Genomic DNA, 16,752 nt, shown 5'->3' with positions numbered 1-16,752 from the left:
ATTTGGGGAGGGAGATAAACTATAATGATGTGAGTATGTTTTCACTAAAATATTTGTGGTTTTTCCTGGTATGATGCCTCTGTAGAAAAAACAAACAAATAAACAAAAAACAACAAACCAAGCAAACAGAAAAGTTCATACCCCTCATTAAAGCAGTTGTTATCTTTATAAGGGATTACAACACCAAAGGCCAAGGCCAGACTGACATCCCCAAAGTCCTACTGGCAAAGCTTGTTGCCTGTTGCCTTGCTTTCAGCAGTGCCAGAAAAACTCCTGACAAGTGAATCCAAACCACTTTCAGAGGAAGAACCGCAGTGTCATTCAGCTGCTCTGGCGCCTGTTGTGCTGCAGTATCGGCACCACCGCTGCAGTGATGCTGCTGTGCCTTAGCTCTGTGGAATTGGCTGCTCTGCTTAAATTTTTGAATGCTGCCCCAGACCTAAAAAGGGAATCATTTATAAAAACTAACTTTAGGGATAAGAAAGGGCTCATTCATCTCTAACCAGAGGAAAGAGAAAAGTCTGTAAAGGGGCATTCAAGCAACCAGTCTCTCTTCTACCTTAATATTTCCCATAGCTTTTGGAAAGACCTCTCTTCCTGCTAGCTTTCCCTGTGCACAGAGTCCCAGCCAGTTAAAGTCTCAGCTAAAAATAAAAAAGGCTCGGGTTAACCTTGGGTTGCTTCCTAGAGAAGGAAATGTCCTGGCTCGGCTCAGATTGTCAGGGAAGGGAGCTCTGCGGGCACTGCCAGAGGGATGGAAATTGCTGTTTGGGTAGAAAGGATAATGGACAAAAAGGGATCTGGCAGGGAAACAGAAATGCTGGTGAAGGGGATGATACAGCAGCACTGCTGGGAGAAAGGGAAAAGCCAGGAAAAGCCCTGGTCCCTCTCTCAGGCTTGGTGCTGCGATGCAGGGCAGGAATGGGGTGCCTTTGTGGTACATTACAAGAGACTCAGTGACATCCTCGTCTTATCTGCAAGGCAGAAAGCTCTCGGCAAAGCAAGGCAACGTGAACTGCTGCCACATTCGCATATTCCCATCAGTCCATCCTAAGTACTCATCGTGTTCCTGTAGAACTAGTGTCGCGTAGTTGTCAGCTCATGGAGATCACACATGTTACTACACAAGGCTTAAAAACAATATTCAAGCAAGGTTAATGATATTTTTGATAACAAAAATTGCAAAAATAACAAAATATGTTTCTGATTGTGTTTTAAATCACAGTACCCTTCCCACAAACTATTTTGGTGGTTTCTCACTCAACATTCCTCTTGAAAGCAAAGACTAGACAGGCAGTATTTCCTCTTGGCCTTGCTACAGAGCTGTATTTATACTTCTGGTTCACTAAGGCAGCATCTGAACAGCCAGGACCTCGCAGGCTTTAGCCACTGTCTCTCAGGAACAAACCTTTCAGCAGAAAGAGAGTGTTCAGAAACCAACATGCATTCCGAAGATGCTTTATTTTTTTTCAACACAAATAAAACCAAAATGGAAACAAACCCAGAAAGAATAGACAATGCAAATTTAAGTCAAAGTAAAGACATATCACAACACACTGAGCATCCAAAGCATGGAGAAGGTCCAAAGATGCCTCCAAGCAATCCTGCAACTAGGTTTTCAGGTTACATGCTTTTGCAGGAAGAATTCTCTATAAATCTATTACAATGTAAAAACCACATTATTTCTGCTTCTCAGCCTGAAAAGCCACATCTTAAGCAAGTCATTTGGCAGCAGTGGGAAGGGTAGAAATGGTGTGCGCTGGCTCAGGGCACTTGGTTTTGAACTCGCTCACCAGCCTAGCTGGCAAATAATGCTCTTCTCTGATTTCAGCATTGATTTATCTTGGCCCAGGCGTCTCTTTTGTTCTCTGGCACAACTTCAGCAATATTAGCAAGTGAGCGTGATTTAACACTCGTACGTTTCTAGGAAGAGCAGCTTTACTTCTGCTGTAAAGATAAGACATCTTCCACACCCAGGAAGTGTTGGTGGTCTTACTGCAGTGGAGAGAGAGAGGCTGGCAGGCAAGTTCACCCTCCGAAGGGGGGTCCTAGAAGCACTGCTGAGCCCCCAGCTCTAAATGCACACCCTGCCTCCTGCCTTTGTATTATTAGGGCAAGACATGGGTGCCCACTGGCCCTTGTTGTAACACCTGCTCAGGTTTACAGAGAAAAAGTGGAAGGAAGCTCTTTTTCCCTGAGCTGTTGAACCAAAATAATCTGATTTAACAATGACTTGGAGCGGTCTGCTTTTGATGAGTACTCCTCAAAAGAAAACCTAATCCTGAGAATGGGGGAAAAGAAAGAAAGGAGATGGTTTGGACCTGCTCAGAAGATGCTCTGGTCATGCGTGGGCTACATGTCTGACTACATGAAGGCAGACAGAAGCACACAGACATCACCCGTGGTGGGTCCCAGACCATGCTGCCCTGCTGGGCTTGGCATGGGCAGGGGAATGGAGACATTTGCTGGGGTAAATCTTTGAGAAAACAGCCTTGTTTCTGGAGAGGAAGGATCAGTTGTGGGATTTCTACACTCAGTATGTGAGATGTGTCACTCTGCCCAGTGCAGCATCAGTAACCCCATGCTCTCAGAGCTTGTATCCTTCCCCTTTGGGCACCAGCAAGCAGCCTCATATCTCTACGGTATGAAAACAGGACTGTTTTGATCTGTCCCTCACACAGCCTCCATCTTGCCTGTTCTTTTTCAAGCTTTTTCATTGTTTTGTCCTGCTCTGATTCCTATTATGGCACAGTAAAACTGTGTGCTGTGGAGAGCACGCTTTATTTAATTTGTTATGCAGCTCAGAGAAGTAAGAGAAACTCTTTAATGACAGATCCTCGGCAGCTCCTGAAAACCCTGCATAAATGCCTGACACAGCCAGGCACTATTTATTCACAACGTAACACAAAGCAGGACCCTGTCTGCCTGTGGCACATTGTCAAAATACGCTCTTCACGCTTTCCGCAGCTGAGAAAAGCCTTGATGGGTTCTGCTAATTGCTCGTGCGTCTGTCAGGCAACGCTAAATCATCTCTTTCCTCCTCCTCATTACTCCTTCGGGCTCACAGAAAGCAGAGAAAATAGAACACATGGCAATAGGAACAGAAACGTTTGGGCGTGTTTGGTTGGTTGGAGGTCAATAGCCACCCTTCAATGTCTCCTGTAGGCAAAAATCCCCCTCCTCCCAAAGCAAAGCCATAGACTTTGATTTCAGGGCAGCTCCCTGGGACCTGCCCTGCAGATGTGACTGCAACTCAGCAGTTGTAGCACTGCTGCCCAGTTATGAGTTATGTATGTTATGCCCAGACAGAGTTAACTGAGGACTTTATATTAGGTAAAACACTTTTGGGAAAGCACACGCTAAAGCAATCAACAGCCTGCAAGTCTGCTTAGTTTCCCAGATCTTACCACCACCTGAAAAGAAGCCCTCTCAGCCCTGGAGCAGAGCTAATAAACACTTTCCCCTTCTACAACAGCTTTACATCTTCTACATCATCCTGACAGTTTGAGCCTGGCAGCTGTAGCCTTAGTGTAGTTCTCTATTTTATCCATTTACTATCTGCAGCAGTTTAGCCTTACTCGTAGCAAGCTGCCATTCTGCTGCTCACACTAAGTATTTTTTTGCCATGGCTCTCTGGCTTGTCTTGAATGTAGCCCAGGTACCAGAGGTGCTCTTGGAGGCTGCAGAGAGGAAGAGACAGGAAGTTTCTTTCAATCACAGCCTCACTAGCCTCTTCCTTTTCACCGGTTTAATCGCCGTGTATCTGGTTTACCTCAAGCAAAGCTGCTGTGAAGATTAAAGTGGTGGTTTTCTCAACAGCATGGTGCTTTTTTATCAGTTCACAGTGGGCAGAATCAGTGAACACACTAGTTCTGCTTTGCTAAATTGGTGTCGTGGTTTAGCCCCAGCCAGCAACTAAGCACCACACAGCCGCTCACTCACTTCCCCCCCACCCAGTGGGATGGGGTAGAGAATCAGAAAAAAAAAAAGGTGAAACTTGTGGGTTGAGATAAGAACAGTTTAATACAACAGAAAGGAAGAAACGAATAATGCTAATAATAACAATAATAAAATGACAATAATAATAAAAGGATTGGAATATACAAAACAAGTGATGCACAATGCAATCACTCGCCACTTGCCAACTGATGCCCATTTAGTTCCCAAGCAGCAACGCCCCCCCAGGCCAACTCCCCCCAGTTTATATACTAGGCATGACATCACACAGTATGGAATACCCCTTTGGCCAGTTTGGGTCAGCTGCCCTGGCTGTGTCCCCTCCCAACTTCTTGTGCCCCTCCAGCCTTCTTGCTGGCTGGGCACGAGAAGCTGAAAAATCCTTGACTTCCTATAAATGCTACTTAGCAACAACTGAAAACATCCATGTGTTATCAACATTCTTCTCATACTGAACCCAAAACATAACACTGTACCAGCTACTAGAAAGAAAATTAACTCTATCCCAGCCAAAACCAGGACAGTTGGCACCCCAAATTGGCTGTATTTTGTGTGTCTGAGCATGGGCATGAAAGAACACAGGCTTGCCATGACTTGGCTGCAAAATACTAATGTATCTCATATAAACGTACACGTGGGGTAGCTTACACAGCAATGGATGAAGGTCAAGTCAAGGGATTTCTTGAGAGAACTTGATACGTACAAGTCCATGGAACCTAACACGCTGCATCCATGGTGCTGAGAACTGGCTGATGTCCTTGCAAGACCACTCTCCATCATCTTTGAAAGGTCATGGAGATTGGTGGAAGAGCCCAAGAACTGGAAAAGGGTAAATGCCAAACACATTTTCAAAAGAGGCCAAAAGTTCAGCCTGCAGAAAACAGGTGGGACAGTGTCACTTTGGACCCTGGGAAAATTGTGGAGCATGTCTTGCTGGAGCACATTTCTGGGCACCTGAAGGAGAAGGTGACAGGGAAGAGGTTTGGATTTAACAAGGGTAAATTGTGCCTGATCAACCTGATTCCCTTCTATCATAAAATGACTGGATCTGTGGATGAGGGGACAGCAGTGGATGCTACTTAGTTGGACTTTAGCAAGCTTTCAACAGTGTCTCCAACAATATTCTTGTATCCAAGTTAGGATGCTCTGGTCTGGAGGGGTAGGCAATGAGATGGGTAAAAACCTGGTTGGATGACCAAGCTCAGAGAGTAGTTAATGGGGTGTACTCCTCCTGGAGGCTGCTAACAAGTGCAGTACTGCAGGGTTCTATCCTGGGACCTGTCCTATTTAACATCTTTATCCATGATCTGGAAGAGGTGATAGAGCGTACTCCCATCAAGCCTGCAGGTGACACCGTGTTGGGAGGACCAGTCCGTATGCTTGAGGGCAGGGCTGCCACTCAGAAGGACCTATACTGGCTGGAAGAGTGGGATGACAGAAACTTTATGAAATTCAACATGGACACATGGAAAGCCCCAGACTGGGGAAGGAAGAAGCCCTGGCAATGACACAGGTTGGGGAACAACTGGGTGGGGAGCAGCTCTGCTGAGAAGGACCTGGGGTCTTGGGAGACAGCAAGCTGCACATGAGCCAGCAGTGTGCCCTGAAAGCAAAGACCGCCAAAAAGCATCCTGGGCTGTATTAACAGGATCATAAGCAACAGATTGATTATACCCCTCTACCCAGAACCTTAAATAAGACATCTGCAGGGAGTCACCAAGATGGTTGCGGGCTAGAGCATGTCCCATAAGGAAGCACTGAGGAAACTGGAAACTTGTCCAGCCTGGAGAAGAGTTTTATAGGAGAACTGACTGCAGCCCTCCAGTACCTGTGAGGACGTCACCAAGAAGATGGAGCCAGGCTCCTCACCGGGGTCCATGGTGGGAGGATGAAGAGACAACAGGCATCAGTTGAAACATGAGAGGTTCTGACTAGATACAAGGAAAAACTTTTTCACTGTGACAACACCCAAACAGTCGAGCAGGTTGCCCAGGGAGGTTGTGCAAACTCCATCCTTGGAGATATTCAAGCCCCGACTGGATAACATCTTGAGCAACCTGGTCTGACCTCAGAGCTGACCCTGCTTTGAGGAGGAGATTGGAGAAGAGACATCCTGAGGTCCATTCTAACCTGAATTGCTGTATGATCCTAATGTATGTCATTTAAGTTTATCTGCAGAGCAGCTTATCTAAAAAATGGTAGACAAAGTGACTTGAAAGTTTGCTGAACTGATAAAGAATGGCACAAAAACAGTGTGGTCTGTGGTGTGTACATACTTCCCATTAAATAACTCTTTTTTAAGGTCCCTACTTCAGAGATATGCCAAAGGTTACAGCTGATATGCTAAGTAAACAGACTGATCAAAACCGTAGTGTTGGAATTTAAACGAGCAGGTGATTAGTGCTTATACTTTACTCTGAAGAAATCTACTAATCTGCCTAAACAAAATTCAGGAAAAAATGACAAATTGTTTCAGTGATTTTTATTGGGTTTTGAAGATAACTGCAGGAGCTGCACATGAATTAGTAATGTTATAGAATAAAAAAGGCAAAATTTACCTAAGTGCAAAAGAAAGCTTGCTAAACAAATCTACAGACTTGCTCGTTTTGCTTGGTGTTTTAGATTGATTCAGTTTCTGTTTTAACATGGACATTTCCAGGAAGGGCTGGGGCAAGGAAGAAAGAAGGGGAAGAAAGAAGGCAGTAAGTCTTCCTTTTGGCTCAGGTTGATTTGATAGTATTTAATATTCCGGGGAGTGGCAGTCCACAGCCAGTCTTGTGGCCAAGGTATGCCTCCTGCCCAGCTGAGCCACAGAGAAAGAACTTGTGACAACCTCCCAAGGCTGTTTGTCACAATGGGCTGGATGCTTTTCTCCTCTCAGACTGCTTCAGTCCATGTGCTTTTCTCTCTTAGATTTCTTAGAAATACTCTTCTACATCTACAATCTTGTAAAATGTTTTAAGGTTATACTTGCTCTCTATTACTAATGCTTTGTGGCATTAGGTAATTGCTTAATTGAGCATTTAGGAAAGCATTAATATATTTTTCTCTGCAAATGCATTATTAATATATACATTACAATCTCTGCTGTTAAGGCTTTGTACAATTATTAATAGACTTAAGACAATATGAACTGCATGAAAATAGTTCTTCTAGGAAAAAGAAACTTAAAAGGATACAAATCATATCTGGCCTATCATCATTATGAAGTACATATTTGTACTGATACATCTTTACTCCAATAGTCCTGAGCCTCTCTGCACCAGTTAAAATGGGAAATATGAATATTTCTATCCTGTTTCCCCTTAATTCACAAAGCCAACTTAGATGTTTGAAGAATAACAAACTGCTCTGCATCCACCCATTTTGACCGCTGACTTAGAATCATAGAATCCTAGAATGGTTTGGGTTGTAAGGGACCTTAAAAATCATCTAGTTCCAACCCCCCTTGCCATGGGCAGGGACACCTTCCACTAGACCAGGTTGCTCAAAGCTCCATCCAACCTGACTTTGAACACTTCCAGGCATGGGGCAGCCACAGCCTCTCTGGGCAACCTGGTCCAGTGCCTCACCACCCTCACAGTAAAGAATTTTTTCCTAGCACCTAATCTAAATCTACCCTCCTTCAGTTTAAAACAGTTACCCCTCATCCTACCACTAAACTCCCTGATGAAGAGTCCCTCCCCATCTTTCTTGTAGGCCCCCTTTAAGTACTGGAAGGCTGCTATAAGGTCTCCCTGGAGCCTTCTCTTCTCCAGGCTGAACAACCCCAACTCTCTCAGCCTGTCCTCATAGGGGAGGTGCTCCAGCCCTCTGGTCGTCTTTGTGGCCCTCCTCTGGACCCACTCGAGCAGGTCCATGTCTTTCTTATATTTGGGGTCCCAGAGCTGTACACAGTACTGCAGATGGGGTCTCATGAGAGTGGAGTAGAGAGGGAGGATCACCTCCCTCAACCTGCTGGTCATGTTTCTTTTGATGCAGCCCAGGATGTGATTGGCTTTCTGGGCTGCGAGTGCACATTGCCGCTCGTATTCAGTTTTTCATTCACCAACACCCCCAAGTCCTTCTCCGCAGGGCTGCTCTCAATCCACTCATCACCCAGCCTGTGTTTGTGCTTGGGATTGCCCCGATGCACGTGCCGGACCTTGCACTTGGCCTTGTTGAACTTCATGAGGTTTGCACAGGCCCACCTCTCAAGCCTGTCAAGGTCCCTCAGGATGGCATCCCTTCCCTCCAGCGTGTTGACCGCACCACACAGCTTGGTGTCCTATGCAAACTTGCTGAGGGTGCACTCAATCCCACTGTCCATGTTGCTGACAAAGATGTTAAACAGCATCGGTCCCAATACCAACCCCTGAAAAATGCCACTTGTCACCAGTCTCCACTTAGACATTGAGCCATTGACTGCAACTCTTTGGGTGCGACCATCCAGCCAATTCCTTACCCACTGAGTGGTCCATCCATCAAATCCATGTCTCTACAATTTAGAGACAAGGACATCATGTGGGACAGTGTCAAATGCTTTCCAAAAGTCCAGGCAGATGATGTCCATTGCTCTTCCCTTATCCACCAATGCTATAACCCTGTCATAGAAGGCCACCAAATTTGTCAGGCAGGATTTGCCCTTAGTGAAGCCATGTTGGCTGTCACCAATCACTTCTCCACAATACAATGTATTATTTTCCTCTACAGCAGCACGCTACGTATAACATTACTCCTTCCATCTAGGTTGTATTTAGGATTGCGCTGACAACCTGCATTCCCCTGGAAGTGAGAAAGGCAGTACACCTACGAGCATTAATTTGTTTTTAATGCTTCTGGGAAGAACACATTAAAGACTTTTAATGGGATATGTTTTTTCAAAATAGTGGGCAGTGCCAAAAATGCATGTGGGCTTAAACATAATACTAAGGTACACGGAACAGTGAAGGAATTAAGGCAAAGACAAAAAGGAGGTGCAGAAACCCTACACAATTACTTAATTATCTGAAATAGTTTGGAGAGATTATAACAGTTGGATGATCTGGGGCTGGGAGGTAATATTATCAGGCTCACTACATTAAAATAATCATAAGTACATAAAAACCAATACTGGGTTGGATGAAAGCTCCATCTAGCAAATCAGCAGTTTCTGAGACAGTGGTTGGTAGTATGTGAGTTAGAAGAGAGCAAGAACAGGGCAAACACGTTCTGTATTTCCCCCAAATACCTTCCCAGCTCCAGCAACTTGCAAGTCAGGAACTTGCTGAGCTAGATCAAGAGTCTTTGATGATTCTTCAGTTGCTTTTAAGCCCATGCAAAGTTTTGGTATCCACAATATCCTGAAGCAAAGACTTCTTTTAGCTTAACTACAGACTATATGAAGCATTATCTCCTTTTGTTTGTTCTGAGCCTGCCAAGTTCTACTTTCATTTGATGTACATTTGATATTCTTGTGTCTGTTAAGTTAGTGAACCATCTTGATTCCTCTTCCTTATTTGGACCACTGAAGATTTTATATAGGCTGTGATATTATCTCCCCTCCATTGCAGACTGAAGAGACCCAATTGAGTTAGCCATGCGGCATCTGGAAGGCCTCCTACTATTTCTGATAATTCTTTTTATTAAACTTCTAAAATCTTTTCCAGTTCTACCATATTGTTTCTGAGATGGGGATACTAGAACTGCACAGGGAATTCAAGATGCAGGTGCAACAGGGATTTATACAATGGCAAAATTATTCTTTCTCTTTTGGTCTCTATTTCTCTCCTAATAAATTTTAACAATAATCCTAACAGTTCTCAATTTCTATTTTGATCACTGCTGAGTCCCGAGCTGATGTTTTCACAGAACCACCTCTCATAACCCCAAGGCCTTCTTCCTCAGTGGTAGAAGTCAACTCAAAGTTCCTCAGTATATATGTGAAGTTAGGAATTTTTTTTCTCATATGTTATCCTTTCATATTTATCTGACTTTAATTTCACCTGCTATTTTGTCACTGGGTCTATTAGTAACATAAAGTCATTCACAGTTTTTCTCAGCTAGCCCTACCCTGAATAGCTTAGTATCATCAGCACATTTTGTAAATCACTGTTCACCTCCATTTCTATCAGTTATTTGTCCATGTTTCATATCCATTAACAGCCTTTTTTTTTTACTTCCTTTGGGGAGGAATCTTACTAAGTGCTTTTGAAAATCATCATAGACAGTTAATTGAATCTTTCCTGGTCCATGAGTTTGTTGATTTCTTCAAAGAAAGCTGATAGATTTGTGAGACACTAATTTGCTTTACAAAAGCCGCAATGACTTCCCCTAATGTGTCATCTTCTCCATGTGCCCACTAAGTCTTTTCTGTTCTTCAGCATAATTTCTACGTATTTGTCTAGTGAGGATGTCAGGCTTCCAGGTCTACAGCTTCCAAAATCTTCTCTGAAATCCTTTCAAAAGTCTGCTCTCACATGAGCAACTTTCCAGACCCCTCTGATGCTAAGGTAGTTTTAAGTGAGAAGTTAAGACAGCAGTTAGTACCTGAACTACTTCATCTCTGAGCTGCTTGAAAACTCTTGGTTCAACACCATCTGGTCTCAGCAGCTGGCTACTGCTCATTTTGTTAACGTGTTCCTTCATCTTTTATACTTATGCTCTAACCTGAGACATGTTTTCCCAATAACACCCCTTAATGAAGCTTCCCAGTATTGCAGTTTACCCAAGCTCATCCAGCCCATTCACAAATGCAAAAATCCATTTGGCTTTTCTTTTATGGCTGTATCTTCTCCAGATGTTTCTTCTGCATCTTAAACAATCTATTTGCCTTTCAGAGCAGTCATACGCTGGCAGGCTCCTTGATTTGTTCCAGGAAAGACTTGCTATTATTTTTTGTATCTTTCACAAGTTGACCCTGAAACCTCCTTCTAGCTGCTTATCATGATTTTGTATTTAACCCATTAGAGGTTATAGGCCCTTCTTTTCCTAATTTGGATACAACTTCTGCTTGTTGAAGGAAGCCTTCATGCTCTTTACTCAGTCTTTCTTTTAGAAATTCTCTTCTTCTGGTGCATTGGTTCTGCCTCCAGAACAGTGGCTTTAAACAGTCTCCACTCCACCTGTGAAGACTCAACTCTTTTAGATGTTCCTTTTAGGCCCCTTTTAATGAAAGGTGTGTCTTGTTTTATATTGCTTGCCTTTTTTGAAAAGAAAGCAGAATACTACTGATTTTCTTTTTCTTGGTGCTACAAGGGCATTGAATCCAAGGATGCTACAGTTACTGCTACAGCATGGTTCTTTGTCAATAATATTATGACACTATTTAGGACCAAACCAGGGACTGCTTTTCCTTTTCTGGCTTCCCAACTAGTGGTCACGGACAGTTTCTATACAGTTAGAGACAGTATCACCCCCTCCCATGACATCTACCCAACCTACACTGGAGTTACTGAAGTCACTTATGATTGTGTTTCCTGCCCTGAAGGCTCTCTGATCTCCCTGCCTTGTTAGCTAGACTGGTGATGCAGTCCTAGCACTGCATTTTTCCTATTTATTTCTGGGACTTCAATCCACTGAGACTCTATGTTATTGATTGACAGAGTTAATTGGTAATTGGAAGATCCTCTAAGCCTTCTTTAAAATATAGCATCACTTATTGTCCTGGTTTCAGCTGGGATAGAGTTAACTGTCTTCCTAGTAGCTGGTACAGTGCTATGTTTTGAGTTCAGTATGCGAAGAAAGTTGATAACACTGATGTTTTCAGTTGTTGCTCAGTAGTGTTTAGACTAAAGTCAAGGATTTTTTGGCTTCTCATGCCCAGCCAGCGAGAAAGCTGGAGGGGCACAAGAAGTTGGCACAGGACACAGCCAGGGCAGCTGACCCAAAGTGGCCAACAGGGTATTCCATGCCATGGGATGTCCCATCTAGTATAGGAACTGGGGAGTGGGGGAAGAGAATCGCCGCTCGGGGACTGGCTGGGTGTCGGGTCGGTGGGTGGTGAGCAATTGCACTGCGCATCATTTGTACATTCCAATCTTTTAATTATTACTGTTGTCATTTTATTAGTGTTATCATTATCATTATTAGTTTCTTCTTTTCTGTTCTATTAAACCGTTCTTATCTCAACCCACGGGTTTTGCTTCTTTTCCCGATTTTCTCCCCCATCCCACTGGGTGGGGGGGGAGTGAGTGAGCGGCTGCATGGTGTTTAGTTGCTGGCTGGGGTTAAACCACGACACTTATCCACTGGCATGCCTCGTCCTGCCTTTGTATTTTACATTTCAACAATATAACACATAATAAATTTGAGCAGTCACTTTTCCTATTAGCTTTCAAAACCTGAGATTAATAGTGTTGTGGCTCCTGTCTCAGTTTGAAAGAAGACGGGCAGGTCACAGTTCCACATGCTGTTCATGGCAAGGGGGTATATGCATACTGCATAATTATTTGGTAATTGGTCCTCTGTTAGCATAGCTGGGGCGTGTGGATTTCTGCAGTGGATTCCTTTCTCCGTTACTTTGTCCTTAACTGTTCCTAGAATGTATTTCGATTTCTTTGTGCTGGCACTAAGTATCTTTCATTGCCAGTAACAGAAGAGTCATCTTCCAGGTAGGAGAGTGGGATTGGACATGAAGATTATAAATATCCATGCTGTTTTGCCTTTGTCCTTGTGACGGTCTGACAAATTATAGCCAATGTCTCAAACATTTGTTAAAGAACTTTGGTGGAGAAGACGGTCTCTGTAAAAGTGCTGGAGTTGTGTGAACAGGAAAATGTGGCTGGAGGAGAAGGCCCCACGGAGGGTGGGATCATGCTTCTCCAAAGCCATAATTCCTCATCTTAAGTGACTATGAGAAGCACAACGTATGCACCTGAAGGAAAGGCCAGACAGAGGTCATGCCTGCAGGGAGAGAGAAGCAACTCTCTGATGACCCCCCAAGCCCACCGACCCATTTCCAGAGAATCCCAGGAATGTGAACTGTGCATGTCAAGACCACTGACTCATTTCTGGAACATTCCTGAGCTCACACTGCACTTGCTCAATGATGGCAAATCCCCACATACAGGGGCGGACCCTTTGGGTGTAAAAGAAGGGAGGACGAGTTCTCGGGGCACCCTCCGGAACCGCATCTCTAGACTGGCTGGACCAATGCTGGACCCAGGACTGGTGAAATCCTTCTCTTCTCTCTCTCTCTTTTTTCCACAGTCCCTACACCTTACCCTTTTAAACATAAACCGTTTACCAAGTCTGGGACTAGGATTGGATCCAGCCACCCCTGGACTCCTCTCTGAGAAGGAGTCTAGAAAGTAAGGGGGACCACTCTGAACCTCATGACTCAACAGGAGGGCTCTCCTTATTGTCTCCTCTGAGCTGATCCCCAAATAAGTAAGGCTTACATATGGTTAGCACATGTTGCACAGTTTACTGACATAGTTTCATGTTCCTTTTTTTCCATTTCTTTTTCTATACCTCCCTTCTCCTTTCAAACAGCGGCTTAATGACATGATGCAAGGTTCATATTGATAAGTTCACTTGTACTTGGGCAAGGTTAGCTTGGTTGAATAAATGTTGATTGTTGTTTGAACTCCCCTGGTGTCGTTTCACCTTAATTCTGACAAAGGAAATCCAGGAACCTGAGTCACTCCAACCTTGGGATGCGACAGCCCTCCATGCAAATTGGGCAGGTCCCACCTATACAGATGACTAATGTCATTATATACACTGTTCTAGGTACACAATTTATGTCTAACCACAGGAGAAACTTAACTTTTTCAAATTACTGTGGAAAACAGCCTGTATTTTTAGCAACAAACACCTAGTTACAAAAGCACTCTGTTGAGAAAATGCTTCTCCTATGAACTACAGCAGGATTGTCTAAGCACTTCTTCCCTAGTACAACAGCAGTGTCACTATTCTGTAATTCATTCATCAATCAGAATAAACATTAAAGTATAACACAGCTTAATAAAACCATTAGAGCTGTGCCACAGAAATAATTACAAAGACTGGTAATAAGAGAGAGCCATTTACTTAAATGGAGGATCCTTTTAAAGTGATGACTTACCTTATCCCACCCATCAAAGTAGGACAGCTGGAACACGGGAAGAAGCAGAGTCCAGGATTCAGACTCTTTCCTAGAAGGCAAAACTGATGATTGAACCTAAAAACATTTTTCTTGTATGGACCTAATTACGCTCAGGGCTGAGATCTCTGAGGTCTCTGATTCAGCAGTGGCTTGCTCCTATTCACCGATAAAAACTGAAAGGCATCCAGGGTCCCAGTTCTCCTACAGAAAAGTAAAGTTTATGGAAATGGCTAGACACAAGCTCACAGTTAAAATAATGATACAGGTAAGAAGGCCATTCTAAAAAAACAACTTAGAAAATAACAGATGCATACAAATCTAAAACCAGACCCAAATAAATAATTTTCTTTTAGCAGCTGGTGCATATGCCAAGGGGATGGTGTTCTCAGGCTTGCTTAAATAAAGATATTGAGGATAAATGTCACAAGGCTTTCAGAAGTGTTCTGGTTCCTAACTCCCACTGATTCAGCGAAGAAGTGCCCAGATGCCCTTAAAAACCCCTTTCCATGCCTAAACTGTATGTAAATACAGTATCTAAATGTCTCCAAGAATCACTAAGTCCATAACCACAAATCTCGGAGATCATGGGAACTATTCTCATATAATGGTTGATGAGATGCTGCCTCTCTGCCCATCTACCCTTCCAGCATTGCCCAGCGGCGTGAGCTACGTGCACACCGCCGTGTGTACCTCTCGCGTCCGAACCCCAGACCATCAATCTGCTGCCTCCTCTTGCGGAAGAGTGGGCAGTGTTTCAGAGCCCACATCACGCGGCAGGAGCAGGAGCAGGAGCCGGCGGCAGCATGGTCCGCAAGTCTGCCAGCTCCCAAATCCAAACATATTTACTGCCACGATGCATTACACTGTCATTGTCAAAGCTGCTGTAGTGACATACTTTCAGCAGCAAATGTAGCAGTTGAAAACTGACCGAATCTATTTCTAGCACTTTTTCACTCTGGTGGAAGTGAACTGTGTTCTGAAATGCTTTCTGCTATTTCTCTCCCCCCCCCCGGTGCTCTTTTTTCTCTTACAATGATGATTTTTCTCAGATTTATTAAGCTTTTATTTCTGACCCACTGAGATCACTCCTGCATTTTTTTTAAGAAATGAATAGAATGCATCTTTGTTGCAGCTGCTCTTCTTCAAGGCTGCTTGCAAAGCCTGGTTGTTTCCCAGCTGAAGCCTGATATGACGGGCCCTGTGACACCCTTGTGAACGCCTGGCTGTACAGTCGGGGTTTTTATTTACCTCTTCTGGCGTCATCTGAAAGTCCAAAACAATGAATGGTTGCTTGCAATTATGTAGGACTAAAGTTAATAGCTAATCCTAAATAAATCTGTCCTCGGTGATGCTAATAGCTGAAAAAATGGAGAAGGAAATATTTTGTTTCTGACATATATATTTTCTCTTGAAATGTACAAAATAGTGATGGAGGATCTGCCCTGACTGTAAATCAAACTACCAAACAGCCAACAGAACACACAAGCATTGCAGAGACTAAGCAACATTGTTTAGCAAGAACTGAGAAGACCAATATATGGATAAAAAACACACCTGCATTTATATTATTTAAAATTCAAAAGCACATAAACCATCCTGCTTCAGGACATGAGCTCATCCATCCCTTGCGGTAAGGGAACACACGTGTCCATCAGAAAATCAAGTGTGTAGCAATGTGCAGCAGTTCTCTTCATAGGGAAGTGATGTGGAGCTCTACCACATCACCCCTTTTTAACTGTGAATGACACCGCAGGACTGGTTTTATCCCACCTTGTCTAAGAGCAAGCATATCTGCCTGGCTCTCCTGACATGGCTGCTGTAGCGTGTTATGCACTATATAATACCAGCGCTCATAAACTAGCAGCCACCAATGTCTGGAATTGCTGTTTCTGTTTTGCAACAATCATCTAGGCTAGGGAGCAATTTTTAGATACCATAGCAATAAGCCAGATATTTAAAAAAACAGTAAAATTTTTCTAGCTAGCACAATCTGTAACGACTTAATCTGTCTCCTTGCTTCATCAGCTTCCTCCTGCAGCTGGCACCCAGGCTTTTTAGTTCTGCCCCAGTGGTTTTTCAGCTCTTTTTTTTTTTGGTCGTTCAGCTTGTGATTTCTATGCCCACGGTCAGGCAGGTCTGCAAGGTCACCTCTCCTCTCTTGCAAGTCAAGCAGCCTTTTACACGAGTCTACCACTAAAACAGACATTTTTTTACAGTCACTGCGGTAGCGCTGGGTGTCTTGTCAGGAAAACAGATTTCCTAAGACAGCTGCGGAGAGGCCTGGAAACCCTCCCGCACCCAAGCTCCTGGGAGTACACAATAAAAGCAGCTAAAATGCCGTGATTTGGGGACCGACCTCGTTTTTCCACAAGGAGAGGGTGAAGGCGCTGCACGGGCAGCGAGGACTCAGGTGGCGAGGCGAGGGTGGCCGGCCTGAGGGGACGGGGCGCGGGTCCCCCCGCACGGCCCCTCGGCTGGGGGGGTGTGTGTGTGTGTGTGTGAAAAACCCCAACCCCACAATTTCTTGAGGAAAGAAACGTCTGGAAAAAGGTTCGCTTCGCGAAATACCACCACAAAAACCCGGCGAGTGAGGAGGCTGCGTCATTCCTGCCGGCGGCCTGCCCCCCGGCCCGGCGCTGCCGCCCCTCCGCCACGCGCAGCGCAGGCCCCGCTCCGCCCGCCCCGCTGCGGGGTCGCGCTCGGCCCCCATTGGCTGCGTCTACCGCCACGTGCCGCGGCACCCCCTC

Source organism: Harpia harpyja, chromosome 2 (assembly GCF_026419915.1).
Source record: "Harpia harpyja isolate bHarHar1 chromosome 2, bHarHar1 primary haplotype, whole genome shotgun sequence".
Lineage (NCBI taxonomy): Eukaryota > Metazoa > Chordata > Aves > Accipitriformes > Accipitridae > Harpia > Harpia harpyja.
Note: the sequence above shows the minus strand (reverse complement) of the source record.